Source organism: Mytilus californianus, unplaced genomic scaffold (assembly GCF_021869535.1).
Source record: "Mytilus californianus isolate M0D057914Y unplaced genomic scaffold, xbMytCali1.0.p SCAF_9, whole genome shotgun sequence".
Lineage (NCBI taxonomy): Eukaryota > Metazoa > Mollusca > Bivalvia > Mytilida > Mytilidae > Mytilus > Mytilus californianus.
Genome location: NW_026262745.1, coordinates 90,167,146 through 90,191,626, shown reverse-complemented (window position 1 = coordinate 90,191,626; position 24,481 = coordinate 90,167,146). Strand labels below are relative to the sequence as shown.

Sequence of the window (24,481 nt, the reverse complement as noted above, 5' to 3'; positions counted from 1 at the left end):
CTTTTCTATATGCCCTTTGGTGTTTCATTACATATGACGTGGCTCTGTACTTATACATCCCGTTATTCATGTTAGTGTGCTATTGTAAAACATTTTTATATGCTTGTCTTTCATTTTTGCTAATGTGCTTTATCTACATGCTTTTTTTTGGTGTTTCTTGGTTACACATTCCGTCATTGTGTAAAAGTGAATTTTAGTATTCTTGTCCTTCATTTTTGATAATATGCTTGGTCTATATGACATTCTGTGCTTCTTTGTTACATATTTGTTTTTTCTTTTTTTTTTTTTTTTTTTTTTTTTATAGTGAAATTCTCCTAATGTATTCACAAACATATATCAAATATTTTGTAAAACGAAATATAAATTTTAACATGTTTAATTCTGCAATCAATAAGTTTTGATACATATATCAAACTGTGTATCTTACAGGTTGGTATACTGTAACATGTGTTTCTCTTATCCCAATCATGTTATTTTCTAACAGAAGACATTTTCACAGACGAAGAAATGAAATGAATAGGAAATTAAAAGGAAATTTTTGCAAATATCAACTTGATGAAAGTTATCATTTTTCAATAGAAATTTAATATCATCAAATGTAAGTTTTTTCATATGCTTCAATCACGCAAACAATACATTATTAAACTATTTGCTGTGTTGAAATTTTATATATATTTTTTTTTTTAATCTCTCATTCAATAGTGAAAAACACTACCATATTACAGTTTAAAATAGTGTAACAGGTATAACCCTGATCCGAATCATAATTCATAAAATCATTTGGATTAATTACGAATGCCTACAATAAATCATGTACAAAATTGTAAAATATGATCTTTTTTTTATTTATAGAAGGTTCTAACATATCTAACGAGCGGTGCAATAAGTATTTTTTTCAATACAAAAGGTTTCTTTATCAGACAAAAAAGAATATATAAAATACATGCAACTAATATGACTATGGATTACTTTAATTATAGAATTATTTATATACTAGTAATAAAATAAAAACATTTGAATATGCACCAATGATACAAACAATTTGGTTTCAACCGCTTTGTTAAAACAGTATTGTGTGTTTAATTCTCCAACAAAACAGAAAACATCTAAAACTTAATACAATTTATCTCTGACCCGAAACAACCAAACAATCCATAGGAGCTAATTCATGTGTCTTCTCGTAATATAAATCGAATAAAAGAATGGAAATAGCAAATCAAGTAGAGAAATTGTAATTCATTATTTCAGTTTCTTTGAACTAAAGTATACTTTTCATCTACATTATATAATGTTCAATGTATGTTTAACATAAACAGACGTATAATATTTATAGTGGTATTGTTGTTTTTTTTTTATTTTAAACAAATCATTAGTTGATTAAAGGGGATCACTTAAAATATTTTGTAATCGACACAATAATTGAATACATTTAGTACATACATCTTGAGTGCGTTGGCCAGAATCATTTGACATATTTTACACAAAGATATTATTGTCAATGCAGAATGATTGTTTTCGTTAATTTAGGAGATGGCTTTTCAGCAATTTGGACATATATTACTGAAAAGCATACTAAATACAGGATATCCAGTTTAATTTAACGACATCTTGGTGTAAAAAGTGTTAATTTCACCGATTTAGCAATTAATATATAAAAATCATATCCAGTTCTTAATTCCTATTATACATGTATAAAAGAAACTTCACAGCACAAGAAAATATACTCTGTCCTGATTTTCATCAAACATAAAGAATCACAAAATGCATATTATAATAAAAACGATATAGATAACACGTCATTAAAAATTTATGAACGTTGACTGTAAACTTTATTAATTCATTATAAATTTCAGAGTGATTCTTAAAAGCAAAGGCGTGATGTAGGTAACTGTTCGACACGCGTCTTTACGTTTACGTAGCGTCAAACTGTAACATCATATGAAGTCATTTGTGTGACGTAAACCCTTAATTTGTGAAAATTATTGCAACGAAAATAAACTTATAATGTAATATAGTTGATATATGGTCAAGGTATTGTATGATATGAGTCAAAAGACAACGCAAGTTTTATTTGCACACAGCATGTACTAATGTTCCTTGAAATTTTACTTGGCTGATAAGTTTCAAATACTTTTAATCTAAAAGAAAAGAACACAGGCGAGATAAAAGTTATTCACTTTGCTAAATATTACTTTTGAAGATGGTTCCTTAAAAGCTTTAAAAAATTAACAATCCCATCAAGTATCATTCTGTTTCAATGTTGTATCCTGTATCTGCATTTTGGACATTTTTTTTATATATAGAGCTGCTTGACTACGATTATGCTTCCCAGTTGAACTATAAAAATAGGAAGATATGGTACGACTGACTATAAGACAATTATTCACAAGATAGCCAATGAAAAAGAAGATAATAAATGTAGGGCATCGTACGGTCCTCGATAATGTTGTCCATCACCAAACATCCCAATAGTTCTGAAAGTGGCGTTAAACATAAATCAGTCAGTCTTTCAAACCCAGTGCGGTTTCCTTCAACAATGTGCGAAATCCATACCTTATAGTAAGGTTTATTGGACCAGAAATGGCAAATGCTTCGGTTCGTATTAATCCTTAGCTTTAGCTTACAAATATTTGACTATGAGTGTTTTTTTTATGAAGGCTAATCCAGTAAGAGCTTGAGTTGATATAAATAGGAAATAAAGATATTTCTATATCATTTCAATAATCTTGTTATTACAGAATGCAATCAAATGGAAAATATAAATTCAACTCATCAAATCAAAGAATAATGTAAGTGTTTATCAAAGACTTTTAAGAGGCATACGGATTTTTAGTAAATTTCTATTATCTAGGGAATATATATCATAAAAACATTAAAAAGGATTTTATAAAAAAAAATACGATTTAACATGATTCACATCATATTATCTTTCATTAACTCTCATTTTTATTGTTGTTTGTTTTGTTTTGTTTTCATTATCAATACATTCTACAAGTTTAAAGTATTTCTGATCGGTCTGATAGTTAAAGTATCACATCGACACTGTAAATATAACATAGAATAAAAACACATTTACGATAAGAGAAATACCTATCAATAAAGCAAAGTTTTAATGGTTCCTGTTGTATTCATTTACCCGAAAAATAATATTACATATGTTAACTTCATAGGAAATAAAAGTTATTGAACAACAAATATGAACAAGAATGGTGACCAAATATAAGTTAACATTTACCTAGCAAAAGATTTTCCAAAAGAGTGTACAAGTATATATACTGTACATCATCCACATTTCCCTTCTAAATTCTAAGTTGGATCTTTATGTTTGCTGAGATATGAAACACGTCACTTTTGGGATATTTTGACATGGTACAACACTTTTTTTATAATTATGTTTGAAAGGCAACTGTTTTCCAGTGAGGGAAATGTCACCTAATTGCAATTTATTTATTTGTTTATGCACAACCGACTCAAACGCTTTAAGTGAAGAGGTAACCTCCAATTAAATAGCATTTATTAAAATATCATAATTTAATGGCATAGACATAAGAAGCCATGATCATGAGTATAGCCCAAGTGAAATAAAATGATTAAAAAGATACAAAAATAGAATACCAAAAATGCCGAATTCCAAAGGAAAATTCAAATCGGAATATCCATATTACTTGACAAAATCAAAAGCACAAACACAACAAGCGAAGGGAAACATATGTCATACATTCATTCCTGACTTGGTACAGCATTTCCGTATGTATAAATAAGTTGAAAATAAAATAACAAAAAAATCAGAACTCCGACAAATATTAAAAACGAAAAATCCCTAATCAAATGGCAAAATAAAAAGCTTATTCAGCATTTCACCGGGACTTTGAAGAAAAGTCTAATAACAAATTTAACTCCTGTTTAGCTTCAGCAAACAAAATATGTCTAATGAGAGGTAAATATTACCTTTCAACTTTCAACAGCTACTGATTATTACACAAATTATGCATACCAAGACTATTCGACAATTTGTTTTCACATGTTGCCCAGTATATACATTCAACACATGTTTTTTAAACCGAGACTTTAATATACAATACATCACTTAGTAAACATTTACACATTCATTTTAGTATCTTAAAACTCTCTTCATACTAAAATGGAAATTAACCTAATGTTATAGTAGACAATTAAACTCATTTTGATCTCAACTTTATCTGAAAAGTCAATACGTCCTGTTCAGTCTTTTATTCAAATTGTAGACTCTTCCTTTCAGTAAATTATTCAATATTGGTGATGAAATAAAAAAACTTGGATCATACGTTATACTTAAGATAAAGGGACACTTAAAACTTGGGAAAAAAGAGAATTAACAATGGTTGGGAAAATATTGATCAAAAAATCTTTAATATTACCAAAATTTACATTTTTGGCTACTTCGTGCAAAGTTCCAGATATTTACCTAAAAGAAATTGAAAGCTGCTGTTTCAAATATATTTGGGAGGGAAAAAATGACAAAGTAAAAAGAAACACACTTATCGGAGAATACCAAAAAGGGGGATTAAAAATGATTGATTTTAACAGTTATTTTACAGCACTGAAAGCTTCATGGGTCTCCAAATTAACAACAACCGAACTGCCGAACTGGAAGATTATTCCTACTAAATATTTTAACACTCTTGGTAAAAATTTTCTTGTCTTTAAAATGAATTTAGATAACATAAATTCACTAAATGAACTTGGAAACATACCTGATTTTTATTTACAAGTAATTTCAAGTTGGGTGAAAACAGGAGGAGGTTTAACAAAATTTTCTGATCACTTTTCGGGTATCAGAAAACAGATTATTTGGGGAAATAAATATATTAAAAATCGCAATAAAAGTTTGTTCTTCCCGAACTGGGTTAAAAGTGGATTGGTGTATATTAATGACATACTGGATAGTGAGGGAAAATTATCCGAAAGCTTTATTTTAAAAAAGTTAAAGAATAAATCAAACTGGATAGCAGAGTTTAAGATGTTAAAATCTTGCATTCCAAAAGAATGGCTGCAAGTTTTAAAAAAAGAAAACTCCGTTAAGAGTATAATCAATATATGTAAGGATAAATTAAGTTGGCAAAATAAACAAATTGAAGCAAAATATATCAACAATAAAATACTCTATAATACTTTAATGGATAAACAATATACAAAGCCAATCGGTATTAATATTTGGACAAGATATTTAAAATTAGAATACACACCACATATGACATTTGTATACAATTTTATATTTAAAATTTTAACAGAAAACAAGTTGAAAATTTTCAGATGGAAACTACTTCAGTATATTATTCCTACAAAGCAGTTACTTTTAAGATGGAAAATATCTGAGAATGATAAATGCAATTTTTGTAAAACAGAAGAAGATTACTTGCATTTCTTTATTACATGTTCATTTTTGAAAGATTTTTGGGAGAAGGTACATTATCTGCTAGCAAAAATGAATTTTCATAACAAGGTATTAGCAAAACATATGGTATTTGGATACAAAATATCAGACCAAGGGTAATATGGTTTTAACTATTTTGACGGTTCTAGGTTTTTGTATTTACAAGTCATATTATGTCTCCGAGCAAAAACTTAAATTTTTAGATGAGTATAATATGTTTATAAAAGAAATACTAAGGGTTATGAATGAGAACAAAACAGTATCTCAAAATATATTTTTCATTAATTTAAAAAGATTGATATAATAGAAAAAAACATTTTTATTTTATTATATTCTGAGTATTGTCCTGGATACTCAGAAAGTATTTCACAGGGATACTTTATTGGAGCTTGGACAGTGAAGTAAAATTGTAACAAGCATTCTGAAGAATAAAGAATATTTATTTGTTGTTAAAAAAAAAAAAGATAAAGGGACACTTCGCTACATGTAAATGTATGAAGGCATGTTTGCTCCTATACCAAGTCAGGAGCCTCTGGACTTTGTTAGTCTTGTATGATTTCTTTTTCAGATTCTTTTATATAGTTCGGAGTTTAGTATTACGTCCATTATTAGTACACATTTTTTTTGTTTAGGGGCCAACTGAAGCACGCCTCCGGATGCTGGATTTTCTCGCTGTATTGAAGATCCATTGTGGCCTTCTGCTGTTTTCTGCTCTTTGGGTGGGTTGTTTTCTATTTGACACATTCCCCATTTCCATTCTCAATTTTATATTCTTATCTACGCATTGTTTTAATGTGTAGTTGATGATCTAGCTATTATTTCATAAATAATGATGATAAAAAACAAGCTTAAACAAGAAGTTATACGAGAATAATATTATTTGGAGTATTTCCAATATTTGCAAAAGATTCAGCTAACGTTATGCCTTTTTATTTTCCTGAACAATATTTAACGCTCTTCAATGTAAAAGTTAAAAGGGAGGGATAGTACAAGATTAAATAAAGAAACAAACGATGGTAGTGGTGCTGCTATATTGACATTTAACGAACGGTTAAAAAATGCGAACACTCGACTAATAAAAGGAAGGCAGCCTCCAATTTAGATCGATCGCTAGCATGGAAGACAGCTATGTTCTACGTATGATGTCGTCGCTGAAAAGTGTTTGTGCATTAAATGCATACAAATTGCAGTTGTCTTTTATATCGCTTCTTTGCTAGCTAGTGTGTAAATCTTGCTAAACTGAATTAAGTTTGTCTAAACCTCAATGTCAAATTGCAAATAACACTCTTTTATAAATGAAAATGACAATTCATCAATTTCGTGTATTTGATGAAATTTTCTGGATTTACTTTTATTGGAAACGAAACATTTGCAAGTAAAGAATGTTTAAATATGTACAAAATAGCCACGTTTAACTGAAAAAGCTAGACTCGTAGTTTTTTTCTAATGTATGAAAGTAAGCAACGAAAGCTTCAAATAGTGGTAATATTCATAACTTTAACATATCTTAGCAATCAAAAACTCCTCTCTGAGTAAAATTAAAAAGTCATAGATAGGTGATTGCTGTCACACTAAGGTCACCTGTTCATTAACGGTTGACTTATTTAAAACTACATGTAGATGTCAAAAATGATCAGCCTCTTCTGTAGTTCTTATTCAGGACACTTAATAAAGTGACTACATTTACAAATTTCTTCTTATTCATTTGTATCTAAAATATACTAACTACAATATAGTATTTGATGTCTGGTTCAGTAAATTTACATTCTATGTTTGTTTATGACAATGAGTATGTAGTATATGAGTAATATACATATATATATGTATATTACTCATATACATATATCAAACAGCATTGATTATAAATTGAATCTTTAAGTCCAACACTTCATACAGACTAGGTCTACATATACATACTGCATCTAATGTACCATTCTGAAGTAAATCATCTCAAAAGTATCAACGTTATGATATTTTATTAAGTATAAACAAATTATACAAAACACAAGTAAAGCTATTTAATATCTTATGTTATAAGAATTAATATAGATCAATATATCCAGATTTAAAACTTGATCCAGCGTGTTTTGAAAATCCGAAGATTTAAGTAATACTGTTCTGTGAACACTCATCTGATAATCTGATAATGTTCTTAAAAAAGAGCTTGAGAAGGGTTACACAGTGTATACTTCATTGTAAACTGTAACATTTGAGAATCACCTTCACCCATCCTGATATCCATACACATGTTGGATATTGAAGGAATATAATTATTACTTTATATTAACCTATATCAGTCAAGACTTGAACTGCTCATTTGTACAATATGCTTATGGTACATCTTACATGTGCTATTTTTCTATATATAAACATCTAATGCTATATATGGCTATGTTATATTTAAAGCAATATAACTACATGTAATTAAGAAGAGTAATTTATAATTGAACTGGAAAGAATAAGCCAGTGTAGATGTACATATTTAGATGGTAAGCAAAATATAAGTTTGCAATTTGTTTTGCAAATTCTTATGCTTTATAGAATACTTTTCAACTGTAACACAGTTTTATTATCTCACTAAGAGCTTATTTTGAAGCCTTTAATGGCTTTGTATATTACAGATATACATATTTTGTACATATTCTTGATAGTTTCAACAATAGTGTACGATCATTTGGAACTGTTGTCACATTTATGACACAACAAGGACGTATTCAAGTCTCTAGACTCATTAATTGCTTTAGACAAATAAGCATTTAAAAATTAGCTATTTGAACCATATTTGATATCAGGTTTTCAGATACCTTAGATTGGAAGTGGCACATAATGCCTTCCGTATTATCACTAACTTTGTCTATTTATAGTTACACACATACAGGTGTATATCGACAAGTAGTCTAGCATATTCCAATGCACTACATTACAGTTTCTTATATTGGAATAAGAAATGTATTTTAATCACAACACTTTGGATAATAAAATTTCAAATATATTTGCTATATTTTCTATAAATTGTACGTCACTACGTGGGTACATTATAGCAAGAATATACGAGTACACCTTCGTTCATTTTGCACTTACCTTGATAATCAAGAAAGATATTCTACTCATTTATTTCTGTATAGAGATTCATTCGTGTTAAAATAACTACGATAATGTATCAATTTATTTAGACAAAAAAAATGTCAAAATTATTAAAAAGTGAACACGTTCGGTCCACCATTGATTACGTGATATACAAATATTACGTCATAATTACGTCGTGACAATGTCATGTCTTCGTCGCATTGACGTCAGGTTATTACGTTGTATTTACGTAAAAGTGTAGGGTTTTCTTGACGTTGTCACAGCGTCATACGTCAACGTTGTGGTGACGTTGTGGTGACGTAAAATAACGTTTTTACAACGTTATTCCTGACATTACAACAACGTTTATATCACGTTATGTCGACGTAATATACTTGCACTTTTATATTATGCTATATAATTGGCCCAAAAATTATCATATATATACATACATAGTATCAACTGTGTTTGTGACCATGAGGTGACCTCTAGATGATACACGTTGGTGTCATTCTCAGAAGGAATTTGTATATTCGGCATTATCATCATCTGTTTTTTTTTTCAAATTTTTTTGTAGCTTCAATCAAACTACTGTTTCAGTAATTTGGATATTACAGAAAGGAATGTTATTGTATTTTTGGGCCATCCATAGCTGAGTCGCTGCCTGTTCGTATGCAGTTCTTGATAGTTAGTGCTTGTCAAATAATATGCATTTATCATATATGTTACTCTATAAGAGGGATGTTCCCCCTGTCCCTCTTAACCCGTCTTTAATTGCTGACTATGCGGTATGGGATTTGCTCATTGTTAAAGGTCGTAAGGTGACTTATATAGTTTATAATTTCTGTGTCATTTGGTCTCTTGTGGAGAGTCTCATTGGCAATCATACCACATCTTCTTTTTGATTTGTATCCATTTCTCATTTATCATGTTCACGTTCTGAATATAATATCTGACTAGCTAAATACCCATCCACACAATTTTTATAAAAAAAACAAAAAATGAAAAGTAAATGATGCCTGTATATCAAAAAGTGAAGAATTGATCGTTAACTTTGTTTATTTTAAACTACTAAACGTTCTCCTGGGTTCCTGGTATATCCGGAACTGCTTCAGTTACCCTCTTAGCAATTGGTTCCTGCAATGACAATAAAAAAACTTATTTGTACAAAAACTGAAATTGTAATTACTCTAGGTCTAACATTATTGCAAATACATACTAGATGTAGCTGTGTGTAAGACGTGGCTTTCCAAATCTCTTTGAAGAACACATAAACCACATAATTATATATTCAGTTAAATTCAATGTTACCCTTTATTGTCCCAAAAGAGCATCTTGATCTTCACAATGCTAGTTACAAATACATATCTATAATAACAATTTCGTACTGAATTAAAAAATAACCAACTGTAATTTTCAACATAGAATACAAATAATAATAATTTTGTGAAATGATCTAAGATAAGTTGCACTATACGGGGGAAATAAGGGCATTCTTACCTTATAGCGGGTTCCGCCTGGTTTTGAGGGTGCATGTTTGAGGGTTTCCCCAATCAATTCCTCGATATCTGATGCCCTTGCTGAGGGGTAGTTCTTCATGTAAGCCTCTACAAAAATTGACATTGATAACATTTGCATAATGATATTTAACATAATTTAGAAATAAACCTTATCAATTATAATAAAAAAAATATATTTATTGGTAGTATAGGTAAATACTTTTAATAAAATAAACATCCGCTATTCTTACAATAATTGTTATATATCATAAATACTTTATATACATACAAAGTCAAATTATTCAGTGATAATATTTGCATGTTTACTTACTAATCATTACTCCACACACTGGTAATGGTTGAACCGCTATTTTCCCCTTTTTGCCCTTCAGACTATATTTTGACCACAATCCATTGGTGCCAAGTGTTTTTAGCATTCTCCTTATGGTGTCGCCACTAGAGAAACCACCTAGGGCACTCAGTTGTTTCACCTGTTGAATAGAACAAGAAATTAAACCTTGATATGCACTATTCCAATCTACTTTTAAATCGAGGAAATTATTGACCTTCTTGTGTGTGCCCGTCCTTCACACTTTCGTTTCACTTGAACTCCACCTATAAAGTGTTTAAACTAAGGTAGTCAGGCCTTCCAGTTTATGTCCTACATCAACGAAATCTTTGTCAAGTTACTCATTTTTGAATCAGGGTTGAAATAAAATAAGAAGTGACTGGGAAAATGCATACGCAATAACGCCGTATCTGTCAAAGAGCATAAACAGATGCATCAACATATTAATTACTAGAAGAAAAAAAAAACAACTGACAAATTCTAATCATTGTGTAAAATTTAATTACCATTTTCCTCCTGAAGGATTGGTCGTCCTGTAATCTAGAACAGAAGGCCTCCATCTCCAGTTCGGACTCAATCTGCTTGAAGTCAACAACTGCAGATTGCTCCTCTGCCTGATTCTCCGCACCTCCGCTACTCGTATTTGAAACATTGAGCTTTCTAAGCAGACTCAATATTTCTTGTTGGTCTGTATGTAATACGTCTATCTTTTCCATTATATTGTTATTGTCTTTTCTCTCTCGTCTGGACATCCGCACAATAGGAGGAATAGGAGGTTCTGTTATAACTAACTCATCACAACGCGAATGAGGTCGACTGTCTGATAAAGATGTGGATGCACTACACTCAGTGGGTTCTGGTGAAAGAGATCTTCCATCTGCAATTATATCAAACATGTATATACATCATCACTGGGTTTGCATTTTTCAATTGGTTCGAACAGCTTTAATGACTTAAATTAAAAATAATAAGATAAAAAAATGTTGACTGAAATGTCTATTCATGCACATGTTTAACAACACCGCTTACCGTAACAGATGTTATCTTTTCTGCCTCTTGGCGTCGAGGTAGTAATTGGTGGACAGGGCAAGGAAGGCACTGAACTTTCATCCGTAGTATTACCTACAAAGAAATAAAATGCAAAAATAAATATACTTTGCAAGCATGAAACTACAACTGATTTTCTGTCAAATATATGTCAATTATACAGCAATCAGCTCCATTTCCTGTGTATTGCTTTTTTTCTGTTTACGAATAGAAAACATAAAATTCATTTCTCTTAGCGACATCATGATTAGAAGAGTGACAAATATCAGATCAGTACACTGATATGCATTCCTTTTTAGCACACAAAATAGTGAGTTTTCACGTGCATTATAGAAACAACATACAAATACTGTAAGATAATATAAAAGGTATTGATCTCTTTTCGAAGCTCGCCAAGGCTCGCAATTCTTCCATATTCTTAAGCTCTCATAAATGAATTATCTGACAATACATGGTTATACTGTCTCTATGAAGGATTATATAAAGACTGAACAGCTGACCACTTTCGTATATATTTATCAATATATTGGATAGAATATATCAATAGAGTATTAAAGATCTTGCAAAATAAAATTTGAAAATATACAGAACATCATTGAATTCTATTTTTCTAATACATTATGTACATATGTTATATTTAAATAATATTGACTTGTTAGATTATATTGGCACTCGGACTTCGTTCTCGGTCAATTTTATCTAAACAGGTCCATATATAACTTATGGATCTCGTCAAAAGTCCATAATTGGTAAATACTATATTCAAACATATGTGCAATGCTTACTTCCTATCAGTTTATATCATGTATTTTATTCAAACAGCACGGACAGGCATTTCGACCATATACGCCGTTTTTAACAAATTTACAAAATCTACCATCATAATTATTTTAAGTCATGCTTAATTGAAGGCAACAACGCTTACTTGTTACTCGATGCATGCCACTTCTAGATTTTAAACTCTTCATTTTCCTCCTAATTGTTGAACAATCCTGCTCTTCTTCTTCTGGAAATGTAAGAAAAAATTATACTAACAATTCAGCAAAATGGTTTATTATTTTGATTACTGAATTTTCTTGTGTGAAGAACTATGATATTGTAAGTGATCAAGAATACAACAATAATATTGTGCGCATGGATATTCACACAAAACTCTTATAGTAGACTACAAGAAGTAATGAATAACTAGAGAAGCTCCATTGTATATGTTTGTTCAGATGTACTGTTTATGTAATTGAATGTGTCCATATTTGTGATCAAGATTTAGATAAAGAAAAACAAATACCATAGTCACAGTCATCGTATCGAGATTTTCCTTTTTGGTGTCGTCTTTTCCTTCTCTTCTTCCTTTTCTTCCTCTGTCTCTATATGTGAGGTATTCTCTGCTAGTTTGCACCTTATTGCCGCTGTTTGATAATCCTCTATTTATTTAATGGAAAAAAAATGAATAAAAAAAATAAATTATGTAATTTCCTAAATTAATAACGTCGCAAGCTTATCTATTAAGATGAATAGTTTAACCATCATTTGGTACTTAATCGAAAATCTCATTCACTGAAGCAACAAATCATAAATAACGGTATAATGATTTAAAAGACAAAAAAATAATTCGAATGAACTTAATTTAGATACATTGACAAAAACTCTTCTTACAAGGTAGAAAACAAATAAATGAAAGGGTTGGGGGCATTATCTGTCTTTTAAAAATATTAACACCATAGGCTCCGTTTATTTGTACCTGTTGTCGATAGTATATCGATTTTGTACAGTGCCCACGTCTGCGGATCTGGGATTGTCCCAATCTTTGCTTTTTTTGAGGCTCCTAGTTTGGACCAGTAGTTAAACATAGCCTGAAATAGAATACGAAACATTAAAGAATTTGAATATGCATTTGCAACTTCTTAAACCTTTGATATATTTACATGGTATTGTAGTTTGCATATAGTATAGAAGAAACGAAATAAATCGATCTGGTTTTAACAACAATCCAAATTAATCAGTAAAAAAATTACTAAAATTTAAATTTTATATGGCTTTGTGGTGCTCGTTTTTGTATTTACTTTTTATTTTCATTATTTTTTTTCATATTGTGCTTCTTTTGACATTTGTCACATTGATGGTCACAGTTTTTTCTTCATCCACGGATTCTGAAATTTTGGTATTCTTACATGTTTGTACTGTGTCTAATTCGAAAATAAAAATATAAGATTATATTTATTTGAAACTTATATCTTGTGTACTTTTTAACCAGGTTTTATGGACAATGTCTACTGTTATCATGTTTATGTCCTCGGGATCCAAAAACTCTACGACGGCGTTATTCCATCACCATCCGAAGAAAAATCGTCTAATTAACATTACAAAATTCATTTCTGTGTTCTTTTATCTATGGTTTAATTTAACATTGAAATATAATAATGTAGCAAACCGAGAAATATTTTTATCCCATTGTCCTTTTCTATCATTATAGCATTCTGTTTCAAAATTCCTGGAGATACTATCTTCATCCCTGAGTGTCTATCGTTTCCTTTATAGGCACCAATTATGCCAAGATTACAGGGCTGATCACTGAGTGGTTCACATCTTTCATAAAACCTACACATTAGTTGTTTACGGTTATTTCCATCGTCAATGTTTGTAGTGCTTACTACTTCACAACACGACGAATCGGAAATAACGTAGAAGTTATTCGGTCTTTTTGTTTCTATATTGGCTTCTTTGACAGATTAAGCAGCTTGCTTTACATTTTCAATTTCATCCAAACGCTTGGCTATTTGTACAATTGAATTTTTCCCTGACCGAACCATTCGTTTTATTCGTTGCATGAAGTTCTCAAATGGAAAAGCAGAAAACGCATCTAAATTTCCAACTTTTACAGCATCTGATGTGATATGAAGCATGCTGTGTACATTATACACAATGAATTTTGGACCATATAAATTACGCCCCATTTCAACGAAATATTTCAAAAGCGCATTTGCATACTGGTGATGTCGTTGTAGTAGATTTTCGGAGGCTAAAATGCAAATGGCAACACTAAATTTCATAAAATGTAAATATAAATCTTCCCTTAATATCCCTTTCAATACAATTTTCCCCGTGCATAGTAAGAATTGTCTATACTTAGTTGCTTGCCATCTGTCTATTTCGCACAAACTCCTTGGCTTTCGTACAAATTCGCGCGATATGAATCTTTGCAGACCTAGTAATCGATTGCTGATTTGTTCTGAATGCAATGCGGAAATTTTAACTTCTTTTTTCCCTCTAATCCAAATCAAAATAAGTCTCTTCATTACCCCTAAGCAGCATTGATGCATGTAATCAATGGGAAATTGTGCAATCATATCAATGTCTAAAGTGCAAAAAGGGGAGTCCCGATTATGATGATCGACTTTAGTTTGTCTGTGGAAAGAATCATTTGTACGGACACTTAAATCATCAGTGTCCTGATAAGTCATACGTCCGAACCAGTTTCCTCTTTGATCACATCTATCACACCCAAAGTACCCCGAATACAGTTTTATTCCTTTTACCATACATTTTACTGGAGCATCACAAACAACACATCTTAATTTTATTTTAATGTTTACGCCACTGTACATTAGTCCATTGTGCATTATATTGTCCAAGTCAGTTATGGTATCATGTAAAAAAATCAAGATTGGCAGGTTTTGTTTGACCATAACTCAAAGCAACGGGGAAAATTAGCAAAGGGTCAAGGTGAACAGCACAAAGTACTGACCACGAATATTTTGATGAGCTTTTAAAAAGAGGTAATCCATCAATATTTAGTGAAATTTCTAAATTTGTTATGTTATCTCGAACTTCTTGTGGATATTTATCTATGACATTAATCAATTGGTCTGACAATGAATAATATAGATATTCCATTCCAGATTTCATTTCAGTAACAATATTGCGTTTTGTTTTAAGAATTGTTCTAGCGATTGAAAGAATGTTAAAATGACCATGGTTTTGCAAAATCTTTATCAAATTGTCAACAGCATTACGTTTTATCTGAAATTCGTTAATCCAAGCAACCAAATCGTCGCACAAAGTTTCCATGTATGTAGATATCCCAGTTTGAAGTATTGTCATTTAGACTTATAGGTGTCTCTGGGGTGAAACACATTGTACTACATTCTTCATTTTCGTCTGACCTACTTTCGTTGACAATAATGGGTTAGTCAGGGGTTGTGATATACTTTGAAGTTGTTGTTTGACTGGCATTATCACTGTCGGACGAATGTATTGCAGTTTTGCGTGGTGGTTTCCGATTTAAAGCTCGACTAGCCTCTATCCACTTTCTGTTATAGTCTAATTGTCTTTGCTTTCTTTTTCTTTGCTGTTCGTCCATTCTGAAATTTGTGTACGTACTTAATAGGACCATATACACTATTTATACTTTGTACTTGTTTGGCTCTATAACTATTTTGATCGGAGCGTCACTGATGAGTCTTATGCAGACGAAACGCGCGTCTGGCGTATTTAATTATAATCCTGGTACCTTTGATAACATTTTATAAAGAGACTATACAGAACTGTGAAATAAAAATGGAAGGCAGTGGCTATTTTACTTCTGTTTTCCAACAGCTTGCAAAATAGCCACTGCATTGAATTTTTGTTTTACAGTTTAGAGTTAACGATTTGGTCACAGATAAATGCAATTCAAAGAAAAGACTGTTAGGGAGCAACAATTGAACTTCAAGGAGGGTAATGGTTTTTGCTTGAGTCAGATTTTTTTCGCGCAAAGTGCGAACAATTTTATTCAATTTTTCAACGATATCAATCAAATCATTTTGTTCAAATTTAACACTATTAGGTATGGGACGAATCTGGATTCAGAATATTTTTTGTCCTGTACTTGAACAGAATATTTTGTTTTGTCAATTTTAAAAGAGACGTGGCTTGCTGAATGGCGCTAAAATTTCACCACAATCGCGACACAGTAGCATCCATCATCTGGGTCAAAATTTAAAACAGATGCGCGGATATATACATAGATTTAAAACTAATAAATATCGTTCATTAGTTCTACCAATAAATGAACAAGAAAAATTTAAATTAAATTTAGTACAACAAAAGAAAAAATAGTAAAAGAAGAAATTTTGCTTTTGTAAATTTTAGGGATGTCGATAATTACGTCGCAACAACGTTTTAATTACGTGATTTATTTGATCGGTGTAAAGTACATATTGCAGTTATTTATTCTTTACTTTTTTTATTATAACGATGTATTATTGATGACAAAAACATAGTTCCTCTTTTATAACAGCGTAAAAATCAACTTAATACTTTATCGACCAAAACAATGAAGACGTTGCTATAACGTTACAGATACGTGACAGATGTGTCACAATATGACATTGCAACAACGTAATATGAACGTTATTAAAAACAATAAAACAATGTTGTCCTGACGTCGGTTCTACGTCGTATCTGACGTGACGTAAAATTACATTCTCACAACGTTGCAACAACGTCGTACTAACGTAACGTCAGTCATGACCTTCCAGCGACCAATACATAACGTCGCAAGGACGTCATGTGTTTCCTGGGGGTATGATTGCCGATGGGAAAACTCTCCACAATGTTCATTTGTAATTCAGATGTTTTCTAGTAAACTGCAGATAACCCAGTTTCATCTTTGAATATCTTTTTGTCGGTACTTTGATTTTCTTGATAATAAATGTAAATATATTCAGTAGATCTATATATATTGCTTTACACTTATGACCACTTATGGTCCTTAATTTCGATTACTAAAAGTGTGGCATTGCGCAAGGTCGTACTTATTTTACACTTGAAATTTGTGTAAGTGAAAAGATGAGTGACTCATTAGTTATAAATAGCTTTGAAATACTTTTCAATAACGTAAAGTACTTCTAAATTGATATCTTATGCATTTTGGTCCAAGTGTTTCAGCTACACCACTGTCCCATTAGGGTGAGAGTTTGTTGCGCGTTGAATATTTAATCCCACCATACTTTGTATACGCTTGTCTCGGGTCAGGGTTTATTTTCGTTCATCAAATCATCATTAAACTGTTTGTTTTTTTTTTTTTTTAAGAAATATTATTCATTTTGTATGTTGAAGCCTTTCACAACTTTTGCCACGTGGCACGGTTTTGTTTATTGTTTAATGTCAAATGGTGACAAGCAGCTACTTATATATATAGATGTCATTTAGTTTATTTATGGATAGTGTGTCTTTAGTGATAAAAACGGGTTTTTTTTTAACTTTTTTTTATATTAATAACAACAACAACAAAAAACAAATGCCACTGTTTAAATCAATCGAGCTTTGCATTGTTGAAGAAATAGAAAACAGGAATGTTTTATGTTGTGTCATGTGTACTTTTATTTGTCTGTTTGTCTTTTTCATTTTTAGCCCTGGCGTTGTCAGTTTATTTTCATTCTATTAGTTTGACTGTCCCTCTGGTATATTTCGCCCCTCTTTTGTGCCCACGAATTAAAACCAATCATTCAATTTATATATGTATTAGTATACACTCGATGACGTCTGAACATTTACTTGTTCTCAAAAAGCTTATAGATGCCATTATCGAATTCCTATTGGCATATATGTTAAAGTATTCAAGGTCGTCTCCTTTTGGTATATGTTATTCAGAATTGAATTTAAAAGTGTATTTATTATGACGAAAATCATAATATCATAATAATACATGTTTTAATTGTTTTCCTTTTCCCCCAAAATTGTATTTACTGCTTATATGCAGCTAAACAAACAGTTTAAATTCAAATATTTTTTCATAAAGATAAAGCGCTTCAAAAACGTTTCGTTAAAAAGTTAATACGTAAACATTTGAAAATAGTAATATGAATAAAATAATTGGTAAAAGAAAATACATAAAGAACTATCAAACCTATAAACTATCCATACTATTTAACCTTTAAGTTGCCAAACCTAAAGACTGTGGAGATATAAACCCAGCACATTGTAAAAGTGGAGTATATACGATCTTCCCGCCAGGACTTAAACCATTTGACGTCTACTGTAAACTGACCAATCAAGGGAAAGCTTGGACAGTGAGTTTAAATATATAAAACGTTCAAAAAACCAAACAGACGTTTCTTAAGAAACGATTTATTTGAATATAAGTATGCGTCGCAGATTCCAAACAATTAATGAATATTTTTTACTGTTGACTAACACATCAAAACGTTAATCATGTTAATGATTACATTGTCTTAAATATCATCAATCATGCATAACATTCTGTAAAGTTGGATCGAATGATCTCTTCAGTTCAACAGTTCAACAACCGGTCAGTTAGTATGCAATAGAAAAGACACATGTGTACAAATATACTTTACTTACTCTATGAAAGTATAACATTTATCTATAAAAGTATAACAGTAATTACCAACGGACAGAACAAAATACCACAGTAGTTGTTATCAGTGACTCCTTCGTGAGATAATATACCAAGATAATCAACAGACAAAAAAAATCTATTCATTTTATATGTATCTATTACGTTACGTTGGTATTTTATTCAGGTTATTCAAAGACGATTTAATGGAAAAATAGATTTCTACAGAACTTGGAAGGAATATGAACACGGGTTTGGTAATCTTAAAGTAGAACACTGGCTTGGTAGGTTCATACTAAAAGTGTAATTTTTATTAAACAAGTTCCTCAAATTGGGTTTGGTTTTTCAAATACTATTTTGTTATGTGACCCTTTAATGATAGCTTAAAGAATATGATATAGTGTTGTATTAAAATAGAATAAAATATACATATACCGTCCTAAATAGATGTTAGTTTTAACTTTCTGGAATTCCTTTTCCATTATATATTCATATAGGATTTTTGTTTGTCTTACAGGTTTAGGTTTTCTTGTTTCGGGTATCTAAATTCATGTCATTTAATCTTGATCATTAATGTAAATACATTGTATTTTGTACATTATTTGTTTATGCTTATTATTTATCGTGTATATCCTTCGTTTGTAGGTAATGATAAAATGCATATTTTAACTTCCGGAGGTAACTCTGAATAAAGAATAGATCTTACGGATTTCGAAGGAGAGGCCAGGTGTGCTTTATATAGGAAGTTTTCAGTTGGAGATGCAAAATCAAAACAAAATACAAATTGACAATTAGTGTTTATAGTGGAAATGCAGGTATGTAATTAAAATAAATCATATTGCAATTCCATTCCTATCGTGCGCTGTTTAGAATGTTCCCGTCTATGGAATAAAAAGACAAAGCAATTTGGTTTTAACTGAAAAAAGAAAAAACAATGCCCAAAAGTCCGATAAAAACTTCAAAATGTTTTAACAATACCTTTCATATTTGATAACAAATAAGTTAAGAGTAAATTTTGTGTGTCTCAAAAATTTCAGTTGATGACGAAAAACTACTCACAAAAATAAACAAATCAAAAAATCAAAAAAAAAACACACATATAAAAACCGTTCACATTTACAACTTATGTGGCAAGGTTCGATTCCATAACGCCTCAGTAATGACTGGTTATTAATTTCATAATCATGCTTTCTTACATAGATATAAGAAGATGTGGTAAGAGTGCCAATGAGACAACTCTCTAATCCAAGTCACAATTTGTATAAGTAAACCATTATAGGTCAAAGTACAGTCTTCAACACGGAACCTTGGCTAACACCGAACAGCATCTATAAAGGTCCCAAAAATTGACATGTGCAAACAATTGCAGCGTGTTTAAACGTTTTAATAGGTACCAACCTTCGCCCTTATCTGAAACAATAGTGTAAAAATACAACATAAAAAAGACACTTTAAAATATCAATTGAAATGGCTAAACTCAATCAAAAGACACATTGACACAAGTGAACATACACTGAACGAATACATTTGATCTATGACACAATATAAATACAAAATCAATAAAATAAGTGTCTTCCTGTGGAGTTTTACCTTGTACACTGACAGATTAAAAATCTGGCTCAGCGTATTGCTCTAATATTCATATTACACAAACATATTGCATAAACATATGATCGTGCTGAAAATACATTTAAGGTACCCTGCACATGAAGCGTACCATCATCAACATAATGCCTTGTTCTATAAATCCATGTACATGTATGCACGCGGTAAATATTATAGTCATACTCCGAACAAAACACAATGATCGTTCAACTTGCTTGAGTTTATCCTACACAGTAATTATTCCCTTTTGCCAACAACCTTAAAACTGGAAAACAACTTCTGCAGTGGAAACTATGACCACTTTTTTTTTAAATTAAACGGGCAAAAAGCAAAGGTAAAATTAACATGCAATAAGATTTGAATGCAGTCTTACAGTTTGAAATTCGTCTGTTACAGGAGATTTCTTATCTGGTCATAATGGCATTCTTTTCTCGATTACCGACCAGGACAATGATAACCATCATATCAACTGTGCGAATTCTTACAATGGAGGATACTGGTATAAAAAGTGTTATCAACCAAATCTAAACAGAGCAAATCTAAAGGAATGGTATGGCCTTGTTGGAGAGGATACAGCTATTCGTTAAAATCAACAGCGTTAATGATACGTAGAACATATATAAAACGTTACTTGATATATTAAATTATACACGTGTTTTCTTTGTCAATTTCTATTCAATATAACCAATTTTGATTTACACATTTCAGTTGCAGTGAACGCGATACTTTTTAGAAATGTCCTTTGCGGTCGTTCTTGGTCTGAAAAACCAACCCCGACCCCATTCACTGAGCGAGTATTATACTACTATCACCTTGCTCGCTAATGACTTTGGGGTTTTTTTTTGTGTAGAAAAGAGTTAATACTTGGACTGATACGCCGTAGTGGTACAGGATTAGTTTTTTTCCAATCCTCTTTCTGCTTGACGGCACTTTGAATGTTTATTTTACTGACTGAGCATGAACGTTATTCGTTCCATTTTACTTTTGTGTTGCAGTATGATGTGATAATTGATCTGAAACTTGTTTATGATAACTTGTAATGTATTACATATTTTTCGATCTGAAATCACTTCCTGTTTGGTTATACCGTAAATGTTTTTTTTTGTAGTACATGTAATTGGACGCTTATATTTTCTTTTTTCGTTATTAGACCAATTATCTCCTGCATATAACATGTATAACTAAGGTTCTTAAAAAAAGTATATTACAATATTTCGGCAATTTTCACACAAAAACATTCATTTAATTTCTCTTCTCTTTTCTCTTTGCCAATTTAAATGTACACGTTTTACTTCATACGAAAACAAAATGTATAAAGTGAACCCTGTGTAAACCGAATCTTGCATAAACCGGAAACCTGTCTAAACCATTCATGATCTTACGCCCAGGAATATCCAATTGTATATCTTGTGAACCTAGTGAAACAGAATATTTGCCATAACAAAGCACAATCTAAAGTCCCCAAGAGTTTCAATTGAGACAGATTTTGCTGTTTCTCTATTGACGCCTTTCTAGAACTGTTTCAGAAAGGTATCATTAAAACCATTACAGTTCTAAAACAGAAACCATTTGTGTGGTGGATATATTTAACAGATTCTCAAATAAAACACCCAGAAATATTAAGGTCCTACGTCAATAAATTGTTTTTTTTTATTTCTTATACTGATGGTTAATTCTTTGTAGAAATGGTTTATCACTCAAACTAATGATTGAAACCAACCCTAGGCATAAATTAAATTAAATAAAACTGTATCTGTACCATATATTTACGGATGTATCAAAAAATGGGACACGAAAAATCTACGTTGAACTGAACTACTTCCGTACTGTAGGTCTTTCCTGTTTTATATATAACATGTATAACACATAGTTGTCCATTTTTTTCACTAAAACATATAGTTATTATTATCAACAAACATTCAATTCATTCTATTACCCAATAATGAGACCATTCTTTCATATACTTTATATTGTGGACATATTGCATAAGGTATATGAGTAACAGACATAAACTCGAGAAACCTTGCTTTGATCAAAGAACAGTAAAAATGTGGTCAATGTCAGAAAAAGCCAAAAAGACAGACATGTGTATCTTGCAACTATTCATACACCAAATAAAGTTGTTTCAATACAGCATTTATCATGTATATTATCAGAATACAGTACTGTAGTATACCATTTTTCGTGGATTACGTTGACATAGTAAAACGTCTTTTTTAAATGTCAACCGAAGAACATACTTTCAAAGGATTGTAAACAGACTTTGTCAAATCAACAAAATCAAATATTGGAGAAAATATAAGTTTTCCTCAAACCAAGAAAATTGGTATCCATAAATAAAAAATGAATCCACAGTATCAGAAAAGCACACTAGACAACACACACATTTTACATTGACCAATAAACAAGGTCAAGATCAGATGGAACCTGTCAGGCAGACATGTACACTTTACAATAATATCATATACAAAATGTAGTGAACCTATTGACTATTGTATTTAGGTTACATTTCTGTATATATAGACATGGCAATTTCTCATAGGAACTCCGTTTACGGCTAAAACTTAGTCACTTTTACTATGAAGTTTCGTAAACAATGTTATCCTAGAATGGAAAGTTAATATGCACTAATTTTTTATTCAAAGGTCAAAATATAGGGCTGTGCGGCATATTTTCAACATTTACATGGCCCGAACTTCTTAAGAGTTTAAACTTATATTAAAATTCTGCACTACCACTCCCTTCACTTTATGTCTTACTCAGAATTCAATTTCACCGCCTTCCATGTGCATTTATACTGGTAACATTCCCAAGTTATATCTCTATGAGATGAGACATGGAGATCATATCTGGGAACCAGTACGTAAACAAAACAAAATATCTATGAATGTTATGTATCTCCCCAAAAGAGGCGTTGTTTATGAAACAGCTATATTTACAAAGTGCAACCTATAAGAAATAAGGCATACTCCAAAAACAGAAATATGTCTAATGACAGATTAAACTTGCCAGATATGCATATATATATCGAACACTTTCACACAACAAATATTATTTGCATGCTGCTTATAGCATCTGAGAAACAATGTTTGAACATTGAGAAAGAAATATGCACAAAACATAGAGATAAGGTATTTTACCTTCTGAATTATGAAGTTGTATATGTCTCTTTGTCCTTTTTTTTATTTTAGCCATTGCGTTGTCAGTTTATTTTCGATCTATGAGTTTGAATGTCCCTCTGGTATATTTCGCCCTTCTTTTATACAAAAAAGTATCGCCTCCGATATATGTTTTTTGTGTACCATATCTGCTTTTACTATTAAATCCAGCTACTGCTGAGAATTTATAGATGATTGCCTTTTCTGATTACATATGAAATCTTGAAATCTTATTGTACGTTAAATGAACCGTTTTATAATGAAATGGATTATGATAAAATGAAGGATAATTTTTTACTAACGAAACTTGATAAAGTAATATAATGGTGTTAACATCCCCGTTAAAATCTAATAAAATTGTCAATTTCTTGTTTTCTTCAACTTTATCTTAATAATGACAAGGTCCATAATATACACAGATCAAGTTGTAGACAGATATCCCTACCCCATCCATCTGGTAATTATTTGATTGTACGAGATATACATTAAGATCACAAGTAAACGAATTGTGAGATGAAACGGCAATATTGGCCTAAATCGCTCTTTCAAGGCTTAGCAATGAATTATATGCTTGCTCCGTCTTTCAGTCAATTCTAAAAGTTATCCAAAAGGGTAAATTCAGCTTCTGAAAAATCTGAATTTAAAAACACAAAGAGTGTTTTTCGAGTTTTCTTTATTTTCTATATAAGTTCTTGTTGTAAATCCAGTACTGTTCGGACAATTGGCAACCGAGATATGTTTAATCTAACAATGTCTATGTTAGGACAATACTATAGTTATTGTTTACCAATATAAAAAATCTACATGGCGGTTTGTTTACAAAGCTTAGGACAGTATTCAAATGAGTGCAATGCATTTGAATTAAACAGTACAGCAAGTTCAACAAGAGCGAATATGAAAACTAGTTTGAACTCTTTAACATGACCTTTTCCAGTACGGCCTTTCAAGATATTATTAAGATTATAATAGCAGTCAGTTGAATTTGCTATTGGGTTCTATGTGACTATT

General features: G+C 30.9%; 1 protein-coding gene and 1 long non-coding RNA gene across 4 annotated transcripts in view; both read left to right on the top strand.

The window, feature by feature from the left end:
- LOC127716007 (transcription intermediary factor 1-alpha-like) overlaps positions 1-24,481 on the top strand; it is a 371,430-nt gene that overhangs the window by 44,375 nt on the left and 302,574 nt on the right. The window lies entirely within an intron of this gene.
- On the top strand, positions 18,318-20,972 carry LOC127716058 (uncharacterized). The gene is made up of 2 exons (XR_007988739.1): positions 18,318-18,423; positions 20,712-20,972. It is a non-coding gene; the product is annotated as an uncharacterized LOC127716058 (long non-coding RNA).